The 24716-nt window shown below is 38.2% G+C and overlaps 1 protein-coding gene and 1 pseudogene across 1 annotated transcript in view; both read right to left on the reverse strand.

Moving 5' to 3' along the window:
• Positions 1 to 24716, reverse strand: part of SYTL5 (synaptotagmin like 5) — a 228208-nt gene that overhangs the window by 184646 nt on the left and 18846 nt on the right. The gene's annotated exons all lie outside the window — the stretch shown is intronic.
• LOC112616377 lies at positions 1198 to 2135 on the reverse strand (annotated as a pseudogene).

Genomic DNA, 24716 nt, shown 5'->3' on the forward strand with positions numbered 1-24716 from the left:
GAAACTCTGTGTATTTGGGCTTAAAGTGACTGAGTCATTTGGTACTTTGGTTTAGTTTGGAAATGTATAAAAGCATCAGGAAAAGAAATATGAAATGGAGTTGGGGGGCACAGGAGAAAATGTTTTCAGATTAAGATGTTAACAAATAATCAAACAGTTCATCTTATCTAATCTCAGAAAAATCCTTCAAGGTGGCTATTACTAGTCTCACTTAATGTGAGGAAACTGAATACAGAAAAAAATAACCAGCTTAGCCAAACTTCCAAAGTGGGAAAATTAGGATCTACATCAAAGTCTGTCTGCCAAATCTATGCAGTTTCTATTTCTTCTATCCAACAGAGAAAGAGAGATCAGAACACATGCCCAAAAAGATATAAATCTTAGCTGAAATGATATCAGTTTTCTGATGGTGTGTTAGTCCGTTTTCACACTGCTATAAAGAAGTACCTGAGACTGGGTAATTTATAAAGGAAAGAGGTTTACATTACTCACAGTTCTGCATGGCTGGGGGGCATCAGGAAACTTACAATCATGGCAGAGGATGAAGGGGAAGCAAGGCATGTCTTACATGGTGGCGGGAGAGAGAGAGAGCAAAGAAAGCCACATCCTTTTAAACCATCAGTTCTTGTGAGAACTCACTCACCATCATGAGAACAGCATGGGGGAACTTCCCCCATGATCCAATCACCTCCCACCAGGTCCCTCTCCCAACACAGGGGGATTACAATTTGAGGTGAGATTTTGTTATGGACACAGAGCCAAATCATATCAGATGGAAATAGGAAATGTCTTATGATGCACAGGAATGTTCACAAAGCAATCACTGAATGAAACTGATTGACCAGAGATTATCAAGAAAAAGGTGAGCCTTATAATATGAAGACAGCCAATTTGGCCCCTCAGAAGTGAGGGAGAAATAAGGGACAGTGAATGAAAGAGGAAAGTTTAAGGAGAGGAGGAAATGAGGGAGAGAGGAAAGTGGGGCAAGAGGGAAAGGCAGTGAGGTGATGAACAGGGGCCTAGTTTTGCAGGAAATACTTATTATCTGTGTATTTCTACATATACAGAATTTGTGTGTAAAGTAGAAAAAGTCTCCACTAGGAAGATAACTAAAGGTTATTAATATTCCTTTTATCACTCAGCAACCAAAGCCACATGCTTATTTCTGCTCCCCAGAAGCAATGTTAGCTACTAGTTTCAATTCAGGAAAATGTATATCTTCAGAAAGGTTTTTATGAGATATTTATTCAGCTTTTTCTCAAACTTCTTCATATTTTCACTATAAACGTTAAACTGAAAGTGTGTTCTAAAAATTCTTTTCCACCATGAAAATGTAGAAGCATACTTTCTGATGAAGTTTATGTGGTGTAAATCATGATGCTGAGAACCAGCATAGAAAAGGATGAGATTTAAAGGTTTGAGAGGAATATCATAACCACGATGGGCATCAATAGTTTCTATCAAATAAATTGTCACCCATGTCCAAAGAAGAATTCATTACAGGATCACACAAAAGCGTGATTCCAACGAAAAATCCAGTTCCAAGAATTAGAATTTCCAAAGGATGTGCATATTCAGCTTCTATTCCAAATGGAACTTCAAACTTCTGATGAATTTTATGAATCTATTTACATACTCTTTTTGTGGTACAAGAATTTATGCAGGCTTAGAAATAGTGCCAAGTAATATCAAAGACTGTAGTATAGCCAAAGCACCTTGCCAAAAGCATATACCATTTTGTCATTCTTTTTCAATCATAAATAATATTGATATACTCTGTAAAATGATAGGTTCCACAAATAAAACAACTGGATATAAAAGTGATTAAAGAGAAGTACTGTAAAGCATTTCCATTGGTTTTCCCATGTCTCTGGTTTATATTTTTCAATGTTATTTTTTTTTAATGCACGGTATAAATTGAAATAGAAATCCAAGCAAAAAGAACAAGAAATAAAAGCTTTCATGAATGATAGCACATCCCCATGTTGCAATCTAGAACATTGTATAATTATTAACATATAATTCCAAGCATTTTAAAATGGTTCTTGCAGAGGACTCTCAGGTAAAAGTGAATCTACATACTCCACAGTTACAAATGCTGAACTAAAGATGTTGGCACTTTCATTTGTTGCCATTTCTCAAATCTCTGCAGATAGCCTTCTAATTCTGGATGGTCATAAGGTGACTGTAGCCATGATTTTTGATGCTTCTGATTTTGTCATTCCACCTGTTTTAGCCAACTCTCATTTACTATGAGTAAATCATACCTAATAAATTTCTAAAACTCAAACTGACTTCTAATAACAGACTTACTGATGTGAACTCAGGAAGTACAAATTCATTTACTGTTAAGATTAAGTAAACATACCACAACAAGATGCAGATGGGAGTTTAAGGAGCAATTTGAAGACACGCTCTAAGTTCATTGAGTCTTCAGTGAGCCACCTACAGTAGAGATCAGGTTTATTGGAAGGTGCCAGGACAGTGCCACCCTTATCATCAACCAACACCACCCTGCTTTCCCATAAAGACTGGAGAACTGTGCAGAAGGTGGAAAAGTCACCAGTCTTCTAGGGGGTGTTCATGGAGACTGATAATTCCCTCCCTTCCCACTGAGGAGAAAATAATTTTCTGAAATAAAATGATTATTTACAGGAATACAAAGTAAGATGAGAGTCATGGAATCTAAGATGTCATAAAGTTAGTATAAAATCTTTGGGAAAGGGGTGTTGACACAGTTGGGGGATAGTTAACTGACAAAAATAAAACCACATCATATTTATCTTCTTACTGAATTAAAAACCCTCAACAAACTTGCTCCATGAAAGCTAAAAAGGTAAATTCTAAAATCATATAATTCACGGTTATCTCAATTTATAATTCTTGTAAAAATAGAATTACTGTACCTATTCCTCTGCTTCACTTCAGATTGTATTCTCAAGAACACAGTACAATGTACTGAAACAATAACATATATGTAGTTAAGAATAGTTGCAGAATGCAAAAGCTTTGCTTTGAAATCAGTCTACCACCTATTTAATTATTAGTATAGGAAGTTGTACCAGCATTGGAAGTTAGTTTAATTTGGGTTCCCCCAGAAAGTGGACCCTGAGGCAAGGAATTGGAGGCAGATAAGTATTTATGAGGTAATCCCAAGATGCAAAAGTGAGAGACAGAGAAAGTGAAATGGAGAAAGGAAGAAAGAAAATCAAATGTATGCTACTTCTATAGAAAAATGAGACTCAGTCTCCTTGAGGATACTGTGAAGAACTGCACAGAATACCCTTCAAAATCATACCATCGAAAGTAGGAGTGGCTGGGGCATCAATCTACCTACTCCTACTCACCGTTGGCTAAGGATTGCCTGTGGAGGTGTTAACTTACTTTCAGTTGTGCCTGCATTCATGGAATGACCCTCCATTTTTTGCCCCACTGCCCACTTGGCATGGGTCTCTGGCAAGTGCAGGGGACTCATCTCCACGAGTGAATGGAAATCAAGTTCCCAAGGGGTTGGGGCAGTCTTGTGGTATGTCACAAATTCCTGCTATAGAGGTTTAAGTGATTTCTGCCTTCTTCATGGAATCACCTGCTAATGTAATAGATTTCTTTAAGTATATTATCAATTACGCAGGCATTTTAAGATAAAAAACATACTCATCAGTTATTGCCAAATGTCAAATCTCAATCAAAATGAACCCCAGACTCTTTTCCCAGAAAAAAAAATATTTTTCAACAGGTACATCATTTCCAAAATAGACCAGACCTGTGATAGACTTTTAAATATTAGGAATACATAGGATGGTGAGTAAGATTTGGTTATAGCTTAGCCTAGGGCCATAAACAACCCATACATAAACACGAAACGACTGTGCTCCAAAATTCCTCAGCTATGTCAGGCCATGGGAAGTTCCTTCCTCAGGCTTCCACCTGAGAGGCTTCTGCCTGACATATGAGGAGCATTTATAGTAAACCGAATTTTGATGAAAAGCTCCAGAAAAGCAGGGAACAATTGTTTATGAAAACCATCTAGATTAGTGTTTTCAGAACTGTGCCCATGAGGCCATGGAAGAGAAAAAAATAAAGGGGTGGGTCTGGACTCCTCCCTTGCTTCAACAGGAGCCATGGTGAATTTTTGTTTGTTTTGTGTAGGCTTATGCTTCAGCTTGAAAAACACAGAACAAACTCTTCGATTTACAAATGAAACACAGGCTGGGAGCCATTAAGTGGCTTGTAAAAGACCACACTGCCAGACAGAAGCAGAGCTAGAATGAGGAATCTGACTTCCAAGTAACAAAGACTCTCTCCTTTAACCTAGTTCTGACCTTGGACTTCCCTCTTTGTCCCTGTAGAATCAAGTATAAGCAAGAATGGGGCTAAGTTACTTTACTGAAAATCCCCCACACTTTGTATCATCAAATTTCTCATCCCCCATCGTCGATATCAAATCACCCTGGCCAGCCTTCAGCAGGAATTATGTTGAGTTGGTCTAGTAAGAGTCACCCTTACCCTGAGGTTTCCTTTTAGTAATTTTCCACCCACTGATCCTCACCCTGCTCCTTGGCTGTAAATCCCCACTTGTCCTTATTGGAGTTCAGCCCAATATCCTTCCCCCATTTCAAGACCTCATTGCAGTGGTTCCTCTACCTACAGCGATAGTCTCCCCAAATAAAGCCTTCATTACCATCTTTAGCAAGAGTCCTTAAACATTTTCTTCTTTAACGTAAGCCAGCAATGCACTTCCTAATTCACCTTAGTTTTCCTTTCCAGACCTGTGTCAATTCACAAAAATACTCTCAGCAGTAAGCCTCCCTATTGTCTTCCCTTCAACAAATGTAGGGGGTATTTAAAATGGTACTTAAAACAATACTGACTATAGTCACTTCATCCTCTCTAGGGGAATGATTCAAATCTTCTCTGAGGTAGATAGCTCTTTTGTTTATAAAAATACTTTGATGATGGGCCTTGACTGACTTGTTCATAGAGAAATGTGAGGATCCTTGCTCAAATTTTAAATGAATGAAAGCCAAATTACACCATGAAACAGAGTAAGAGAGACTAAGGTGGCCGGGAGGGAGGCCAGCAAGAAGGGAAGATGGGATGAAAGCAGGGGAGAGAAAGACGAAGAGGCAAAGATATAAGCAATATGGAGGCCTGAGGAGAAATTCTCTGTGACTGGGCATAGCTAGAGAACTGAGAACATGGTGGCATGATATTCTGTTGTAAGTTTGTGGTACTGGGCTGGGTTGTCATCATTTTTTCCCTTCCCTGTTATTTCCAGGATTTAGAAATCGGCCACACACAAAAGCCATATGTTAGTTTTATTTGAAAAAAGGAATAAAGTGAAGCACAGCAATGGGGAAGAGGATAGGAGAGCCCAGAACAGATAGAGAAGACGTAGAATTAAACAGATGCACTGCTGTTTAAGAGCTTAGCAGAGAATGGTGCTATACCATAAACCAGCCCAGGACGACGTAAGCCATCTCTGGGGAGTTCTGAGAGATAAGGGGGTGGAGGGCAAGGATAAGTGCCATTTGATTTGAACATCCTCCCACTAACTCTTTTCATCAGTCAAAGTCATTTCCTGCCCATAATGCATTAAAGAACTATGACAGAAGAATAGGACACAGTGTGTGAAAATTGCTCCAACTTTCAGGTTCTTGTCAGGAGAAGCAGCATGTAATACTTGACATGACTCATTTAGGTAGGAGATGACAGCAGGTAAAATTAACAGGAATCTGAAGTGATGTGTTATTTCCCTTAAAGAAATATATGATCAGAAATGAAAAAAAAAATGCCATAAAATTCACATATGTACTTTATTTAAAATGTTGACATACAGGAAAAATGTACTAATGAAAGAATTTGTGCTTATGTTTATGAAAGGCCTATTATTATAAATATTATTTGTAGAATAAAACTCATTAACCCATTTAGATTCACAAATAATGCAATCGAATTTTTTTGAATTATTAGAAAATGTATACCACTAATGACTTTCAATGGTAATTTAGGCCTACCAAAAAGGTTAACTTTGACAGAAAGAAAATCAAAATCCCAATGAGGGAAAGGCTAAGATAAAATATAAATGAAAAGTTTTTTTTTCCCTACAGGTTATTTCAGTAACTGACTTCCATGGGTAGGAGGCATAACTAAAAATAGATTTTAGAAAATTATTCTACGAAAAGAACATGTGATCAAATCCTAAAATGCTTCAGTCCTTGATGTGGCTCAATGTCTTTAGTACAGTGGTTCTCACAGTGTAGTCCCTGGCCAGCAGGATAAGCATCACATGGGAACTTGCTGGAAATGCAAAGTCACATCTTAGAGAATCATCATTTGACAGTCAACGAGGTTGGGATGTTTTTATCCATCAACTTCCCGTCAGTCATTGGTTAAAGGCTACTTCTGGGGACCTTATCCTAGACAGAAGGAGAGCTTGCCTCTTTGACCACAGGGGAAAAAAAGCTCTCAGACAGAGAGTAACCATAGCAGGTTTTTGTAGCAAGCAGCCTTTTGCATGTCCAGGTGAACATCGAAGGGATATGGTAGGGCACCAGCAGCCTCTGCTACGGTCTCTGAACTTCATATGAGAAAGATCTAGGTTTTATTACCTCAATCATCATTATTGTGTTAATATCAATGATGAATTACACAGTCAGAAAGGGGGAAGGGGTCTCAGGAAATACACTCCAAAACTGTAATCAGCCACTTTACATTTCTTTCTGGGATTGTCCCTGCACAAGCTGAATGTGGTGGGGAACTGGTCCCAGATACGGCTGTGCAATGAATCCAGTATGCATGACTTTCTGGCGGGGAATCCCTGAAGTTGATGCGTTTTACTTGTCCATATGATACTTATATTCAATTATCCAGTGATTCTAAATCTCTATTTAAATGTCATTGCAGGGCATGATATATTGTATGCCTGATTTAAAACAAACAGAAACTCCAACTGATTCAGTCAACAAATTCATCTAATTCTACTACTGATTCATAGTAACCACATAAATTGCCAGCAGGAACAGGAAAATCCCTCTATAGTAAGCCCTAGTTAGGCAACATCCTTCCCTAAAGCTTATTTCCAGAAATAGTCACGAAGAGTGAATACAACTGCCTCCAAGAATGTTTTCTTTTACTGGACTCTGTCATTTACCCTCTACTGGGTTCTAATCAGGTTTTCCAAATAAGTCTCCTGGAATATCCCATTGCAGCGTATCAGATAAGTGACCCCAGAGTCAACATAAAATTTAATCAGAAGACAGTAAAATAAACACAGTGGTCATATTTATTTATTACTGACTTCCAATAAATCTCCCAGGCCCAGTTCATACACCTAGATTGATTTTCATGCAAAAGATAACATCTTTGCACAAATTATATACATATATACATACACAGATATACATACGTATATATACACACACATATATACACATATACGCACACACACATATACACATATATATACACACACATACATATACACCTATCCCTAACTGAAAATATTTGTTTCTATACTAAACATGTCTACCTAGTAAAAGAGACAGAACCAATGAGGGAAACGAGATCACTGGGAACCCTTGATTTTAATGGTCACCTTGATATTAATGATCCAGTGGCTAAATTCAGCATATAGGAGTGTTTTGTTTGTCTTGTCTATTATGTTTCATTTGTATGAAAAAAGAATAAGCATTTATATATGGGGGAATTCAAATAAAATAATCCATGTTTCCGCTTCCTCTTTCAAGAATCAGTATCAGGCAACAGTGGTCTCAGAATCTGTGTGGCAACAAGAGGCAGAGGTTGGAGAATGGCTGTCTCCTTAAGATAGGGCAGACACAGCCAGGCGCAGTGGTTCACACCTGTAATCCCAGCATTTTGGAAGGCTGAGGCGGGCGGATCACCTGAGGTCAAGAGTTTGAGACCAGCCTGGCCAACATGGTGAAACCTCATCTCTACTAAAAATACAAAAAAAATTAGCTGGATATAGAGGCGCACGCCTGTAGTCCCAGCTACTCGAGGAGGCTCAGGCAGGAGAATCGCTTGAACCTGGGAGGCGGAGATTGCAGTGAGTCAAGATCACGCCACAGCACTCCAGCCTGGGCAACAGAGGGAGACTCCATCTCAAAACAAAACAAGACAAAAAGATAGGGCAGACACACCCAATTTATCATAGTTACCACTGTTTCCTTATTGTCTACCTGCCTTGCCTCTAGGGGTATTGAGTTCGTAACCCATTGTAAATAGAATTTTAGACACAGTTTTGGAAATGTAGTGCATCTTACCTTTTACACAGATGCCTCAGATGTAGGAAATTTTCATTTGGAATACAAGCTTCTGTGTGTTGACTAATTGCATTACTGTGTATAATTGATGGCGCTCAGCCAGTGCACCTAGGATGACAATGAATAGCACATAAAATATTCTAAGACAGCCTTTCCATTTCCTGTTGTAATTATTAGCAATATTCTCTAGGTCTCATCTTAAGCTAGGCCCTGCCCCTGCCCTATACAGGTCTTCCTCTAGATAATTTCTGTGCAGCACCAGCACAGCAGAGGAAGGATAAAGATAAAGCTAAAATATAAAAAGAAGTTAAGCCTATGTATACATTTGTGACTAGGAGAATAACCTGCTTGTAAGGAAACTGATCTTCTTCTTGTGGAATGGGTTATCTTTCTTTCTTTTTTTTTCTTTTTTTTTCTTTTTTTTTAGAAGGAGTTTTGCTTGTTGCCCAGGCTGGAGTGCAATGGCTTGATGTCAGCTCACCGCAACCTCCGCCTCCCAAGTTCAAGCGATTCTCCTGCCTCATTCTCCTAAATAGCTGAGATTACAGGCACCTGCCACCATGCCTGGCTAGTTTTTTGGGTATTTTTAGTAGAGACGTGGTTTCTCCATATTGGTCAGTCTAGTCTCGAACTCCCGACCTCAGGTGATCTGCACGCCTCTGCCTCCCAAAGTACTGGGATTACAGCTGTGAGCCACCGTGCCTGGCCATCTTTCAAACGATCTCAACAACTTTGTTTCAAAAATGTTTGTATTAATGCAGGCTCATTTGAATAGGTGCAGTACCTAGTAAATGAACTGTTTGAAAGTTGAACCCTCCATTTGGATGAGAGGACAATTGCCAAAAGGTCTGTCTTAGTATTTCACAGTAACTAATCATATCTAACTTTTGAAAATTTCCAAGCTTAGCTGATAAAAGGGAAAAAGCTCAAGTGAGGGTTATGCTCAGTCTAAAGCATTTTGGCATTACAATGGAATAGGAATATATATTTAAAACAGGGGCAAGGGAGGAGGCCAAAGAGGGAAGGAAGGAGGAAAGGAGTGATGGGGGAGAGAGAGAAAGAGAGACAGAGAGAGAGAATATGACAAAATGACACAATGAATGGCAGAGATGGAAAATTCTTATTTTGTGGGTTAAGGATCAATCTCAGCTCTTTGTATCTTTAAGTTTCTTTTCCATTCAAACCAAAGTTTTAAAGCATGTGACTTTATGAACAACAGGGATATAGTATAAAGAAATGGAAAACTCAATGCAAATAAGCATTTGCTTAAGCATTTTATTTTATTTTATTTTTATTTTTATTTTTTTTGAGACGGAGTCTCGCTCTGTCGCCCAGGCTGGAGTGCAGTGGCGGGATCTCAGCTCACTGCAAGCTCCGCCTCCCGGGTTCACACCATTCTCCTGCCTCAGCCTCCCGAGTAGCTGGGACTACAGGCTTCCGCCGCCACCTCGCCCGGCTAGTTTTTTGTATTTCTTAATAGAGACGGGGTTTCACCGTGTTAGCCAGGATGGTCTCGATCTCCTGACCCCGTGATCCGCCCGTCTCGGCCTCCCAAAGTGCTGGGATTACAGGCTTGAGCCACCGCGCCCGGCCTGTTTAAGCATTTTAAAGTCAGTCATGAGTTGATTCATGTCAAGGTGCAAGATTAGGCTGCTACTATTAGAGAGATGCAGCATCTGAGAGCAGAAAGATTTTCTACTTTGGTGGGGCTGCAGAATGATTAACAATTTGATAGTTATCACCAGTGTCTGACACAGGGTTATTTTCAATGAGGGAAGATTGAACAATAAAGGACAACCAAAGGTAAGTTTCTCTATTCATTTTCTGAAAAGATTTCCAAAACTGTACATTCAAAAAATCTCCCTGGACAAGCCCTTTAAGTTCTACAGGCTCAGTGAAAATACATCTTATCATTATCTGCAGCAGTAAAAATAAAGTTGAAATTGTGCCCATATATCATGTATTCATTTCTCACATATTCCCCCCAATCATTTGTGTAAGAATATCATCTTAGTTCATATATCCCCCAACCAGGATTACAGCCCAACCCCCTTCCATAATGAAACATAATGTTTTGAAGCGATAATAAAACCCATATCACATATGCAACAATCATTAAATCCATAGACTTTCCGTCTGTATTGGGGAAATCACTGAATTTGCAATGCCCATCGCTTGTCATAGACATCTTCACATTTGCTTTATATACAACATCTGTGTAGCTCACTCATGTGATCATGGGAAGAAGAAAGATAAGAATTAACGGGGGTTCCACATTGGTACTCTGTTGATCCATTGTATTGATTTGCCATGGATGTGTAACAAATTACCATAAACTGAGCAGTTTATAAGAATACTCGTTTAGTACCTCACAGTTGTGTAGGCCATAATTCCGGGTGGACGTGGCTAGATTTTCTGCTCTGAGTTTCAAAAGATTGAAACCAAGGTGCTGGCTGGGCTGAGCTCTTTTCAAGAGGCTATGGGGGAGAATCTGCTTCAACCGAAAGTCCATTTAAGTTGTTGGCAGCATTCATTTTCTTGCAGTTGTAGGACTGAAGTCCTCCTTCCTTTTCTAGCTGGCAGCTGACAGCCTCCCTCAGCTTGTAGAGGCCATCCACGGTTTTCATGTGGTCCCCTTCATTTTCAAAGCTAGGAATGGTCGTGAATCAAAGCCTTCTTGTGTTTTGAATGTCTCTGACATTCCCGTCTGCCCTCTTCTGCCACCAGTTGGAGAAAATTCTCTACTTTAAGGGCCCATGTGTTTAGATTAGGCTACTTGATACCCTGATAGCTTACCTTTACAACTGTGTTATGAAGTAACACAGTTGTAACAAGACTCAATCACAAATTTCATACCCAATTACATTCACAGGTCCTGGGGATTGGGACCTGGAATCATGGGGAGAATGTCTAGAAAATGTACCTACCACACCTATCAACGTACTTTTTTTTTTTTTTGAGACAGAGTCTTGCTCTGTTGCCCAGGCTGGAGTGCAGTGGCATGATCTCGGCTCACTGCAACCTCCCCCTTCTGGATTCAAGCAATTCTCCTGCCTCAGCCTCCCAAGTACCTGAGATTACAGTCACTCACCACCACGCCCAGCTAATTTTTGTATTTTTTTTTTTCTTAGTAGAGACGGGGTTTCACCATGTTGGTCAGGCTGGTCTTGAACTCCCGACCTCAGGTGATCGGCTCTCCTCTGCCTCCCAAAGTGTTGGGATTACAGGCGTGAGCCACTGCACCTAGCCCATTTTGATATATGCTGTCCCCTTGTGGGAACAATTTATAAGTATGACATGGACTATATCAACTGTTGGGTGAATAACAACATTCTAAATGTTCAATGAAGGAAGCCTCAGCTTCCTGGTTCACCACAAGAATTTGCCTCTAGAACTTGGAGGTGAGTAAATCACCTACAGTCCTCAACAGCTGGCTATCAATACATCACATCTAGACCTCTAGGGGAAGGCAGGCTTATATATAAAAGATGAAAAACCTAGACAACAGGATGCTTTCTTTTTAAAATTATATGAGCTGTATCATATGAACTCTGCACTGCCTCAACCTTTGGATGCTAATGTGAAGTCTTAATAAATGATCTTGAGATTTGAGGGATAATCAGTCCATTAATTTCTATAACAGATATCTAAATGAGAGTTACTAGAACAAGATAATGTGAACACTAAACATAGTGTTATTTTTCTAGTGCATGTGGCAGATTATATTTTCTAAAGATGACCACAACAATAACTCCCATCACGTACGCTTTTCTGTCAATTTTTGCTTCATGTGTTTTGACATTCTCTTCTTGGGTGCATATATGTTTATAATTTTCACATCTTCTGGTTGGATTGACAGTTATATTATAAAATGTATTCTTTTATCTCTAGCAACAATTTTGTCTTAAAGTCTATTTTGTCTGATATTAGAATAAGCCTCTCCAGCTCTCTTTTGATTACTATTTGCATGGTATATCTTTTTCCATTCTTTAACTTTCATATTTGTAACTTTGAATCCAAAGTATGTCTCTTGTGGCCAGAATATAGTTGTATCATTTTTTAAAATCCATTATGCTGTTTAATTCACTTATATTTAATGCTATTACTGGTCAAGCAGGATTTGTATCTGCCATTTTGAAATTTATTTTTCATATGCCTTATGCCTTTTTGTTCTTCTAGTCATCCATTATTGCCTTATTTTGTGTTAAAAAGATACTTTCTGGTGTACCATTTAATTCTCTTGTCATTACTTTTACCGTATTTTTTTAAGTTATTTTCTTAGTAGTTACCCTGGCAATGACAATTAACAGCTTAACTTAAAACAAACTAGTTCGGATTAATGCCAATTTAATTACAACAGAATACAAAAACCATTGCTCCAATTTATCTCCATTCTATGCACCCTTATTTGTGTAGATATTGTCATAAAAATTAAAGCTTTAAACATTGCATGCCCATCAATACAGACTTATAATTATTGCCTTATGAAATTGCCTTTTAAATCAAAGAGGAGAAAAAAATAGTTTAAAAAATAAATTTATGCTGTATTTTATATATATTTAACTATATAGTTATCTTTATCTGGGTTCTTTATTTCTTTACATGGTTTTGAGTAACAGTTTGGTGTCCTTTCATTTTAGCCTGAAAGACTGTCTAATTTTTCCCGTTGGACAGGTCTACTAGTGACACATTTTCTCTATTTTTATTTATCTGGAATGTCTTAAATTCTCCTTCATTTTTGAATGATAGTTTTGATAGATATAGAAGTCTTAGCATCTTAGTTGACAGTCTCTTTCTTTTTTTTTTTTTTTTTTGAGACGGAGTCTCGCTCTGCCGCCCAGGCTGGAGTGCAGTGGCCGGATCTCAGCTCACTGCAAGCTCCGCCTCCCGGGTTCACGCCATTCTCCTGCCTCAGCCTCCCGAGTAGCTGGGACTACAGGCGCCCGCCACCTCGCCCGGCTAGTTTTCTGTATTTTTTAGTAGAGACGGGGTTTCACCGTGTCGGCAGGATGGTCTCGATCTCCTGACCTCGTGATCCGCCCGTCTCGGCCTCCCAGAGTGCTGGGATTACAGGCTTGAGCCACCGCGCCCGGCCGACAGTCTCTTTCTTTTAGCACTTCAAATATATCAACACTCTGCCTTCTGTCCTCCATGGTTTCTGATAAGAAACCTGCTGGTAATCTTATTGGAGATTCCTGATCTGTGATAGTATTGCTGCTTTCAAAGTTTCTCTTCATGTTGACAGTCTGATTATTATTTGTCTAAATGTGGATCTCTTTGAGTTTATCCAACTTGGAATTCATAGGGATTCTCAAATGTGTAGATTCATATCTTTTATTGAATTTGTGAAGTTTTTGGCCATTTTATTTTGAAGTATTCGGCCAGGCACAGTGGCTCACGTCTGTAATCCCAGCACTTAGGGAGGCCAAGGCAGGCGGATCACTTGAGGTCAGGAGTTTGAGACCAGCCTGGCCAACATGGTGAAACCCTGTCTCTACTAAAAATACAAAAATTAGCAAGGCGTGGTGGTGGGTGTCTGTAGTCCCAGCAACTTGGGAGACTAAGGCAGGAGAATCACTTGAACCCAGGAGGCGGAGGTTGCAGTGAGCCAAGATCATGCCACTTCATTCCAGCCTGGGCAACAGATCTAGACTCCATCTCAAAAAAAAAAAAAAGAAAAAGAAAAAGAAAAAAAGAAAAAAGAAATATTATTTCTGCTGTCTTTTCTCTCTCTTCTCCTGTTAGGACTCCCATTTTGAGTATGCTAGTATGCCTTCTGGTGTCCCACACGTCTCTTAGGCTATGTTTTTCTTTCTTTTTTTTTTTTTTCTGCTCCTCAGATTAGATTATCTCAATCAGTCTATTATCAAGTCCACTGATTCTTTCTTCTGCTTGCCCAAATCTGTTGAACACCTTGACTGAAAGTTTTATTTCAGTTACTGAACTTTTCAGCTTGCAAGTTTCTTTTTAAATACTTTCTCTCTTCGTTGATGTTCTGTTCTGTACTTGTAAGACATTGTTCTGTGCTTTGCCTTAGTTCTTCGGCTCTTTATAAAATAGCTGATTTCAAGTCAGTATCCCCAGCAACTGGGTTTCCTCAAAGATAGTTTCTATTGACTCATTTTTACTGTGGATACGTCATAGTTTCTTGTTCCTTTGCTTGCCTCGTAATTTAAAACTGGACATTTAAAATAATATAACGTGGTAACTCTGGAAATCAATTTCTCCTACTTGCCCAGGGTTTCTTGTTTGCTTAGTGACTTTTCTAAACTAATTCGGTGAAATCTGTATTCCTTGTCATGTGTGGCCAGTGAAGTTTCTACTCTGTTAGCTAATGATTCGCTTGAGATTTCCTTTCATGTCTGAAACCAATAAGTCTCCCAGTCTTTGTTGAGGGTCTCTGAGTGCATGTTGAGGCACCCCCTCAACACTCAGGCAGAGTTGACAACTCCGCCTTAGCCTTCACTTCTTATTTGAATAGCACCTTGAAGTTAGTCAGACATAAAAAGTTAGAGACTTCTCAGGTTTTTCTTGAGCATGCAAAGAGCCCTATATATGTGCATGGCCCTCCAGATTTCCAGGAACATGTTACAATTTTTGAAGCCCCCATGGACATTTCATTTCTCAATTATTCCATTTAAGTTTTTTGTTTAGCCTATTGTCTACCTCAGTTGCAATCTATCTACCACCTCAGGCAGCTTCAAGGTTCAACAATTGCCTCCGTTGTTTTTGATGAATTCTCTGAAGAGAAAGTTTTACATACTGAGCAAGCTCCAAGTCAGGTAAAATAAAGATAGCCTTGAGGTTGATGTTTTCCAGGGAACCACAGACAGGTCAAATAATGATAATTCTCTGGAATGTCGCAAAGTGCTTCAACTCTGTTCTACCCGTTCCGGTGGCTGTCAGGATGCTGGTTTTCACTGATTGTAGGCTGTTGGTGTTTAAGGCTACCATGGAGCTGAAGAGAGGGGGATGGGAATATGGAAAGTTAAAATGCCAGAAAGCTTGCTGTTCTTGATGAGTTTTAGCCATTGTGCTTGAATAAATGCTACCCAGATTAGCACAACCCTTTGATTAATTTCCAGAGTTCTGAAAATGTTGATTCTGACCATTTTTCAGTGTTCTTATTATTTTTATGTAGGAGTGAATTTTCAGAGGTCCTTACTGTGCCATTTTCAGTCAATGTGACATTGACACCACACCATTAAAAAGTGGAGTCTATATCTCCACCTCCTTTAAATCTGTACAGGCCTTGTGAGTGCTTTGACCAACTGAGTCAGTGGAAGTAATGCTACTCCAGTTCTACTTGTAGGCCATAACTACCTGCCAAATCCTACTTTCTGCCTCTTGGAAGCCAGCCATCCTGTAAGAAGGGCAACTACCCTGAGACCATCATGCTATGAGAATCTCAAGCTACACAAGAGGCTCTGAAGAATGATACAACATGTAGAGAGTGAGAGATCAAAGAGCACTAAGGTACTAGGCACATGGGTAAAAAAATCCTTCTTGGAAGCTAACCTTGCAGTCTTTTCTAGCTCATACAATCTGAACCAGAAATTTGTCCTGCTGAGCCTTTCCCAAATTCTTAGCCCACAAAATTGTGAACAAAATAAAATAGTTATTTTTAGCCACTAGTTTTTGAGGTGGTTGTTATGTGATAATATAGCCAAAATGGTAGATAATTAAAGCCAGAGACAGGAGATTCTGCCCTGATGAAACCAGAGTCATTGTGACTGCCATTACTGCTATTCCAACACTCCCAGTGGGTACCTTTATCATTAAGTCGTTGAAAATTGTTTATTTGTTCCCCTTTTCAATTGATTTGTAAAAGGAAGGCTACCATAATTCCTCCTAAATATTCCTTTATTCTCTCTCCTCAACTCTAATGTCTTCACTCATGGGGTTTTTGGAGAGACAGAAGTCAATTTCAGTTTTGGAGACATGGAAAGGTTTACCCATCTCTTTAAAGTAAAGATGGCTCCCCCTTCCATTTTACCCCAACCCCTACATTTCCTGTGTTACACCATCATCATTCCCCACAGTGACAGCAATCCCAGTAAATAATGTCTCCTTGCTCCTTCTCTGGGACTCAGCTGTTTACTGCTCCATGCCCCTCGATATGTGTATTATACAGACTTCGTGTGGACAGCATGAGGATTCTTAAGTCCTTGCACAGTTTTTTTAAATTCAGAAATAGTCAATATTGTTACTTTATTAATTCTCAAAATTTACTTTTAAAAATAATATTCAATTACTGAAACAACATTTAACAAGCTAGCTTTCCTTCAAGTCTTTAAGACCAGTTTGCAAATCCTATTATTCTATTTATATACACACTAAATCTTAACAGTCACTGACTAGAAAACCTTTGATTAATACTCAGTCAACTCAAATTGACCAGACTGAACTCCTTAAACTTTTAGCCCTGTTTATAATTCAGTTAATTCATTTACAAAAATTAAATTACATTCATAAATTTATTATATTAAAATTTCTCTTTAAGTATTTCAAAGGCATGACCTAAAACTAAAAGCTTTATTCAGTCATTCAGCAAATTTTTGAGCACCTACTATATGCCAAGCTCCTTTATAAATGTTCTGGATACAGGAGCAAGCAAAACAAATTGCTTGCCTTTGTGGAGACTATATTTTAGTGGGTAAAATAGGTAATAAATAAATATATGATATCATTCCAGATACTGATAAATGCTCTATAGAAGAGAAAGTAAAGTGATATAGTCATTTTTTATTGAATGGTCAGGGAAAGCCTTTTAGAAGGGCTAACATTTAAGAAGAGTACCAAATGAGATATTTTCACAAAACTTAATGCTAGAAAATCTAAAAATTCAACTTGAGACCTAGTGAACCTGAACCTCTCTTAGGCCTTCAGTACTGTTTGCCAACTTAGTAAATCTATCTCACACTTTCCAAATATCAATCAAAAGACTAAAATCAATGACAAAATCTTACATTTGAAATTGAAATCATAATCTAAGTCTTGCATATTCTCTAACATGCCAAATTCTCTCTGATATTGCAAAAACATTACATACAAAATGTATAGAGTATTGTAATGATTATGAAAATCTATCCCAAAATTTAATTCTAAGCTTATTTTAAAACATTAGTATTAAGGTTAGAATGATTGAAATAATGACATAAATTCTTTACCCTTCCCTGTATCCATGCCGTTTGCCAATTGACTGCAGCTCCTCCTATCAAGAGACAATATATTTTCCTATCCCTTGGTTCTGAGTCCAGGCACGTGCCTTATTTTGGAAAATGTGATGTTAACAAACATGAGACAACTAGAGGCTTGAAAAAGTACTTGTTCTCTTTTGCCTCTATCATTGCCATGAGACCATACCAGGGCTATCCTGCTGGAGGATGAGGGAGACATGGAGGAAATTTGAGTTGCATCACAGAGATTTTGTGGTTGTTACACAGCATTATAGTAGAGAAAGATAACTGATACAGTCCCTGTATTTGTTCTTCATGTTCCATGGGTAGAAAATAAACTTAACAACTAAGACAAAATGTTTTCATTTCAAGGGAGTTGAGCGTTTTGTGCAAAATTAGTCAAGATGAGATTCACCTGCAAAAGTAACTGACCAAGGAAAAATGTATTTCCCCTGATGTAAAAGTCTAGAGAAAGGCAGTCAGATTGGTACAGCAGTTTCATCATGTCAAGGACCCAGGCTCCTTCTATCTTTTTGCTCTAGTATAGGTCACCTCATTGTCAATGATGACTACCCCACTTCTAGCCATCTTATCTATATTCCAGCCACAAAGAAGGGAAAAAAGGGAAAGAATAAATATAGGCTTTTTCTCCCTTCAGAGATAGCTTCTGGATGTTGTACATCACTTCTTATATCACTTTGACAAAAACACATTCATATGGTCAAACTTAGCTATAAAGAAGGCTAGAAAATATAATCTTGATTCTGAGCACACATATGCCCAGCTAAAAATCTGGGGTTCTATTAAAATAAAAAAAGTAAAATATAATATTTAAGGATAACCAGCTATCTCAACATTGCAATCTCAATGCTTAAACAAACTGGAATTACCAACTAGTTAAACTAGGGTTACCATCTCAGCAGACAGGCCAGGTTGTCAGGACACAGAAACTACTAGGGTAAGGCCCTAATAGGTGTCCTTACCTTTTATACATTTGCTATGAAAACAAGAGACTCTATTTTTTTGAGAGCGACTGGTCTTTGTTGGTTTCAAGCTTTACCCTAAAGTTAATGGCTCCATTTGACTGAACTAGAAGTCGACCCTGAATTCCAATTAATTTTCAGCTAACTTCCTTCAGTCAACCTCTGTGCAGCCTGATTGAATTCTGAATTCTTATTATTTTTTTTCTTTTTTAGAAGGATGAAAACCAAATCAGTTACAGTTTTCATGTCTCTCAGTCATAACCCTAACGTCATCTAATAACATCATCATCAGAGTGCTTTACGTAAGCAACTCTGGCATTCCAGCTTTCTGAGATATCTCTCTAGATTTAGCAAAAGGAAATAACTTCCTAAAATGCTCCTGAGGTTTCCCAAAGGTGGCCATTTGTCTCAAATCAGGCTAGGATCACCTCTTCAATCCTCCCCAGACCACCCCTACCCATTTTGTAACTGCCCCTCCCTTTTGTTTTCCTCTGCATGGTGCCTTCCTCACTTCCACTTATCTCAACAATAGTTGATGCAAAACATCCGATACAGCCTTGCCCATCTTTTGCTAAAGCAAAATAAACAGTAGGCTATTATTTAAAATACTTTGTTGAAGCTTTGTGGTAAACAGAGGGTAATTTAAACACTAATTTGGAAAGATTTAAAACCTGTTCTGAGATATTTTTTTCTAGAGCCCACAGGTCTTACTCATTCCCAGAAGTCTCATACTGACCCCCTTCCTCTTTAGCCACTCAGCATGCCATCCTGTTGCTGAGAAGAAAAGCCCTTATCTCCTCAGATTAGTGACCTCTGTCTTGTGCTCTCTCTTAAACTCTTGGGCCTACAGCACACTCCCTTTAAGGAAGAAAAAACAGGTGAAAAGCCCATTCATAGCATAATAATCCTTCAGAGATGTAGTCTTCCTCCAAAGAGAAGAACATTTTACATTTTTATGCATCATAAGATCTGGGCCTTGCCTCTGCATAACTAAGAGATACATTAAAGTAGTATTTTTCCTGTGTACACAAAAGCTCAGGCATCCCAGTGATAAATTCTGCCTTCACCTTGGGAGTTACAAGCAAAAATTCCAAGGTAGCTTTTTAAAAATAGCAACTTTTAGTCGTGCTTTTAAAGCACATATGACTAATTAGGCAGGCTGATAATACTTTCCCATGTTAATGTATCACTTAAATTCCACCTTCTGGATAAGAAATGAGATGGCTTACTAGAAAGTCACCACCATTCGACTAAGATAAACAAAAAATAAAATGTAATGAGAAATGGAAAAATAATTGTGCCAGTAATCAGGGATGAGTTATTATAATTAGGACTAAATTTGATTCGGACTTCTTAGAAGACAAAATCAAAAAGCATGAGTGTTTGTCTAGTTGATTAACCTGATGCGTCTTATACGATCCTATGATGTGGTGAACGGTTCTTTTAGATTCTCTTGAGTAGATCCAGAGAGAAGTGGGTCTAGAACCCACAGCTATTGTGTAAGGCAGGAGTTGGTAAACAGTTTGAGTAGTTGGCCAGAGAGTAAATATTTTAGGCTTTGCAGGGCTTTATGGTCTCTGTGGCAGTTACTCAACTTGGTAAGTGTAGGACAAAGGTAGCCATAGACAATCTGTAACTCAACGGATGCGGCTATGTTCTAATACAGAAACATGTGGTGATCCAGGCTTGGCTCACAAAGTGGTAGCTTGCTGACCCTGGGTGTGAGGGTATATATTAGGTAAGGGACTGCAGTGAATGGATGAGAAAGTTCCTTCTCTGGAAAAGGGGACTAGTTAGGTTGAATGTGTGAGATATTTATTTTGTAACCATTTTCTTAATGGCAACCACTTAAATAGTATAAGGTGCAGGCCCCCCAAAACTTGATACAGCCCCCGTGCGTAGGCAGTGAACAAGTAGATACAGATGTGGAAATGTCATGAAATCAGGGAATGATTCTGGGACAGGTATATATGTAATGTCTTCACTTCCTCTTTGCAATTCATGTAAAATCTTTAAGTAATAAAATCAAATTTTCTTTTCTATATTAGCTCACACAAAGTTTGAGCCAGACCTGTACAACCTCACCATTTCCATTGTTTTCTTTGAAACTATTTCTGAAAGTATTTTAAAGTTATCTTGGGGATTAGCCATATTTTCAGGCCATTTTTTCACTTCCAAGAAAAGTTATGGTGGCTTAACTGATGCTGTAGAGTAGAATCTGGGGGAAGCACATGATAAGACAGGAGTATCTGTGGATTCTGTCAGGTTTTTGTTGTTGTTGTTGTTATTCTTTCTTTCTTTCTTTTCTGAGGTAGAGTCTTGCTCTGTCACCCTGGCTGGAGTGCAGTGGTGCAATCTTGGCTCACTGCAACCTCCACCTCCCGGGTTAAAGCAATTCTGCCAGCCTCCCGAGTAGCTGGGACTACAGGTGCATGCCACCACACCCAGCTAATTTTTTTTTTTTTTTTTTGTATTTTCAGCAGAGATGGGGTTTCACCATGTTGGCCAGGATGGTCTTCATCTCCTGACCTTGTGATCCACCCGCCTCAACCTCCCAAAGTACTGAGATTACAGGAGTGAACCACCACACCCAGCCCTGCCAGTTTTTAAAAGTTGCATACCACCATCTCCTCCATACACCTTCAAACAAGTATTTTATCAGTCAGAGCTGCCTTTGTTTACCTGCTTTAGTCTCTCATAAGAATCCCTTTGTTCTCAGAAGTATCCTGATTTGGTTTAAGATGATCTTACATTAAACTCTTCCCCCAACCACAGAGCCTTAAACAAAACCCTAAAACTAAGACGCAAACTGGGAACCATGATTATGGATTCGCTGATGTGTAGCCCAAATGCATGGAAAAGTTTCTTGAATATTTGAGGAATGGAATGGTGTAATTACCTTTTAGGTTGATTGAAATACATCTTTTAAAGTTTTCCAGTATGTAGACATATCCATCAGAAGGATTCCATCATGAATTTGCATTTATTTATGTGAAAATATGCTATCAGAGCCTTTTGTTCACCCCCCAATCACGCCATCTTTTTGTAGGCAAAGAAGATTCAATGCAGGCTTACTGCAAGCAGAGAGAATGGTTTGCTCTTTCTAAATTATCTACACGAGAGAAAACATTTCCTGGAAAGTCAATCCTCCATAAGTTGTAGATCTGTCTCTATAAGTTATAGCAAATACTGGCACCTACTGGTGAAAATATGACAGAGCAGCTATCACACAGAAACCACTGAGTCAGAGAGAAAAAAGAAACAAAGATTAGAAATTCAAAATATGCAATCAGGGATACCCCTGACAGAAATAAATTATCAGAGTTGAGAGAGAATGATAAGGTTCATGGAGAGAAAGAGATTCTGGAGACTGATAGCACACATGAAAAATTTTTTAAAAATAGCTAAGAGATGATCATTACTAACAGACATGATGCAATTGTAAAACCTCAGTATCCAATATAGCAGCGACTACCACTTCACTTGTCAAAAGTTTTCTATTTATTACTAAAACCAATAGAAAAACTCCTCAATTTTATTTGACTAAAATTTTACTTAATTCCTGCAATCGTTCATCTAAAAAATATTTATTGAGCACACTGACTATATTTTAAACACTATTCTAGGCTCCAGGAATACAGCAGTGTAATGACAAAGCCCCTGCTCTTGTGAAACATGTTCTATCAGGGAGGGGGTCAGCCAATAAAAAAAAAAGTAAATAATAACTAGAATACATAAGGAACTTAAACAACTCAATATCAAACAACAATTAATCTTATTGTAAAATGGGCAAGTGATCTGAAAAGACATTTCTCAAAAGTAGATATACAGATGGCAAACAGGTATATGAAAAATCACTAATCGTCAGGGAGTGCACATCAAAACCAAAACAGTGTGGAGATTCCTCTAAGAACTAAAAGTAGAACTACCATTTGATCCAGCTACCATTTGATCCACTACTGGGTATCTACCCAGAGGAAAATAAGTCATTATACGAAAAAGATACTTGCTTGCACAGGTATGTTTACAGCATCACAATTCACAATTGCAAAAATGTGGAACCAGTCCAAATGCCCATCAATCAATGAGTGGATAAAGAAATTGTGGTACATATATATGTGATGGAATACTACTCAGCAATAAAAAGGAAATAATTAACAGCATTCACGGAAAATTCGATGAAACTGGAGACTATTATTCTAAGTGAAGTAATTCAGGAATGGAAAAACCAAATATCATATGTTCTCACTCATAAGTAGGAGCTGAGCTATGAGGACACAAAGGCATAAGAATGATATAATTGACTTTGGGGACTTGAGGGAAAGGGAGGAGGGGGGTGAGGGATAAAAGACTACACACTGGGTTCAGTGTATACTGCTTGGGTGATGGGTGCACCAAAACCTCACAAATCACCACTAAAGAACCTACTCATGTAACCAAATACCACCTGTTCCCCAAAAACCTATGGAAATAAAAAAATTAAAACCAAAATGAGATATAATCTCATCCCAGTTAGAATGGCTATTATCAAAAAGACAATAATTTTAAAATGCTGGCAGGATGCAGAGAAAAAGGAAACACTATACACTGTTGGTGGGAATGGAAACCAGCAGAGCCACTACAGAAAACAGTAAGGAGCTTCCTCCAAAAAACTAAAAATAGAACTATTATATGCTCCAGCAATCCCAGTGTTGGCAATATTTCCAAAATAAAGGAAATCCATATATCAAAAAGACATCTGCACTCCCATGTTTATTGCAGCACTATCCACAATGGCCAAGTTATGGAATCAACCCAAGTGTCCATCAATGGATAAATTAATAAAGAAAATGTGGTATATATACACAATGGAATACTATTTGGCCATAAAAAAGATTAGAAAAGATTAAAAATTTAAATGAAATTCTGTCATTTACATCAACATGGATGGAACTGAAAGTCATTACGCTAAGTGAAATAAGCCAGAAGACAAATAGCACATATTTTCACACATATGTGGGAACTATAAAAGTGAATCTCATGGAGACGAAAGGTAGAATGGTGGTACCAGAGGCTGGGAAGGGTAGGGGGAGGGGGAATGAGAGATTGCTTAAGGGATACAAACAGACGTTTAGATAAAAGAAATAAGTTCCAGCATTTGATAGTACAGTAGGGAAATTCTAGCTAACAATAGTTTATTATGTATTTCAAAACAGCAAGAGAAGATGTGTAATGTTCCCAACACAAAGAAAAGATAAATTGTTTAGGTGATGGATATCCCAATTACCCTGATTTGATCATTACACATTGTATTCAGGTATCAAAATATCGCATGTATTCCTTTTGGGAACATGTACAACTTTTGGGGTATATGTACAACTAATATTTATCAGCAAAAATTAATAGAAACAATAAATATATAATATTTCAGATATATGGTAGGGAAAAATGAAGTAAAAAAGAGGTTAGGAGTACTCTGTTGCTATTTTATACAGGGCGGTCAGGGAAAGCTTCATGATAAAGTAACTTACAAGTATTTCATAAAATTTTTATGCCTTCAGATTGGAAGATGTAACTTCTTACTTCTTCTATAAACTATACAATAAGTATTCACACATTAAGGTATTTACATCTATTTGGTCAGTTTATGGAGCAATGGGAAAAGAGAAGCCACCTTCCAGGTACCTACTATGTGCCACACGCTTTATATACGATATATGTTATCTCATTTAATCCTCATCATCAACCTCTGAAGTATTAGTAAGCTTGTTGTATAAATGGGGATGCTAAAGTTCAGTGAAAATAAGTGAATAACCCAAGACCATATAGTTGTTAAATATCAGAGGCAGGATTTGAACCCATGTCTGATGGGATTCAAAGTCATGAAGCTAAAGTTGGATGCCCTAGGTAGCTACTAGAAAGTGCCAGTCAGAGAAATTATACTGCCTTGCATATTAAGTGATGTAAATTTACTTTTTATCTAGACTTACCTTAGGGCATGCAGAACTTTCTACCTTGTATTTATTTATATTGTGTCAATTTTTCCCAAGAGGTTATATAAGTTTTATGAGAGTGGCATCTGTGTCTGAATCATCTTTGGTGTCTGGTAGAGTGTCAGAACCTTGGCAGGAACCCATTAAACACGTGCCTAAATACTTGACTGAATGAAATAAACCCAGAAACTTAGAATTAAGTCACTAACTATTAAGCCTTTCCTCATATAACACTAATGTTTTTCGAACAACACACTAGGGAAAAGTCTTATGGTAACTAAGAATGTCATCTGCTTC

The sequence above is a fragment of the Theropithecus gelada genome, chromosome X (assembly GCF_003255815.1).
Source record: "Theropithecus gelada isolate Dixy chromosome X, Tgel_1.0, whole genome shotgun sequence".
NCBI classification, from domain to species: domain Eukaryota; kingdom Metazoa; phylum Chordata; class Mammalia; order Primates; family Cercopithecidae; genus Theropithecus; species Theropithecus gelada.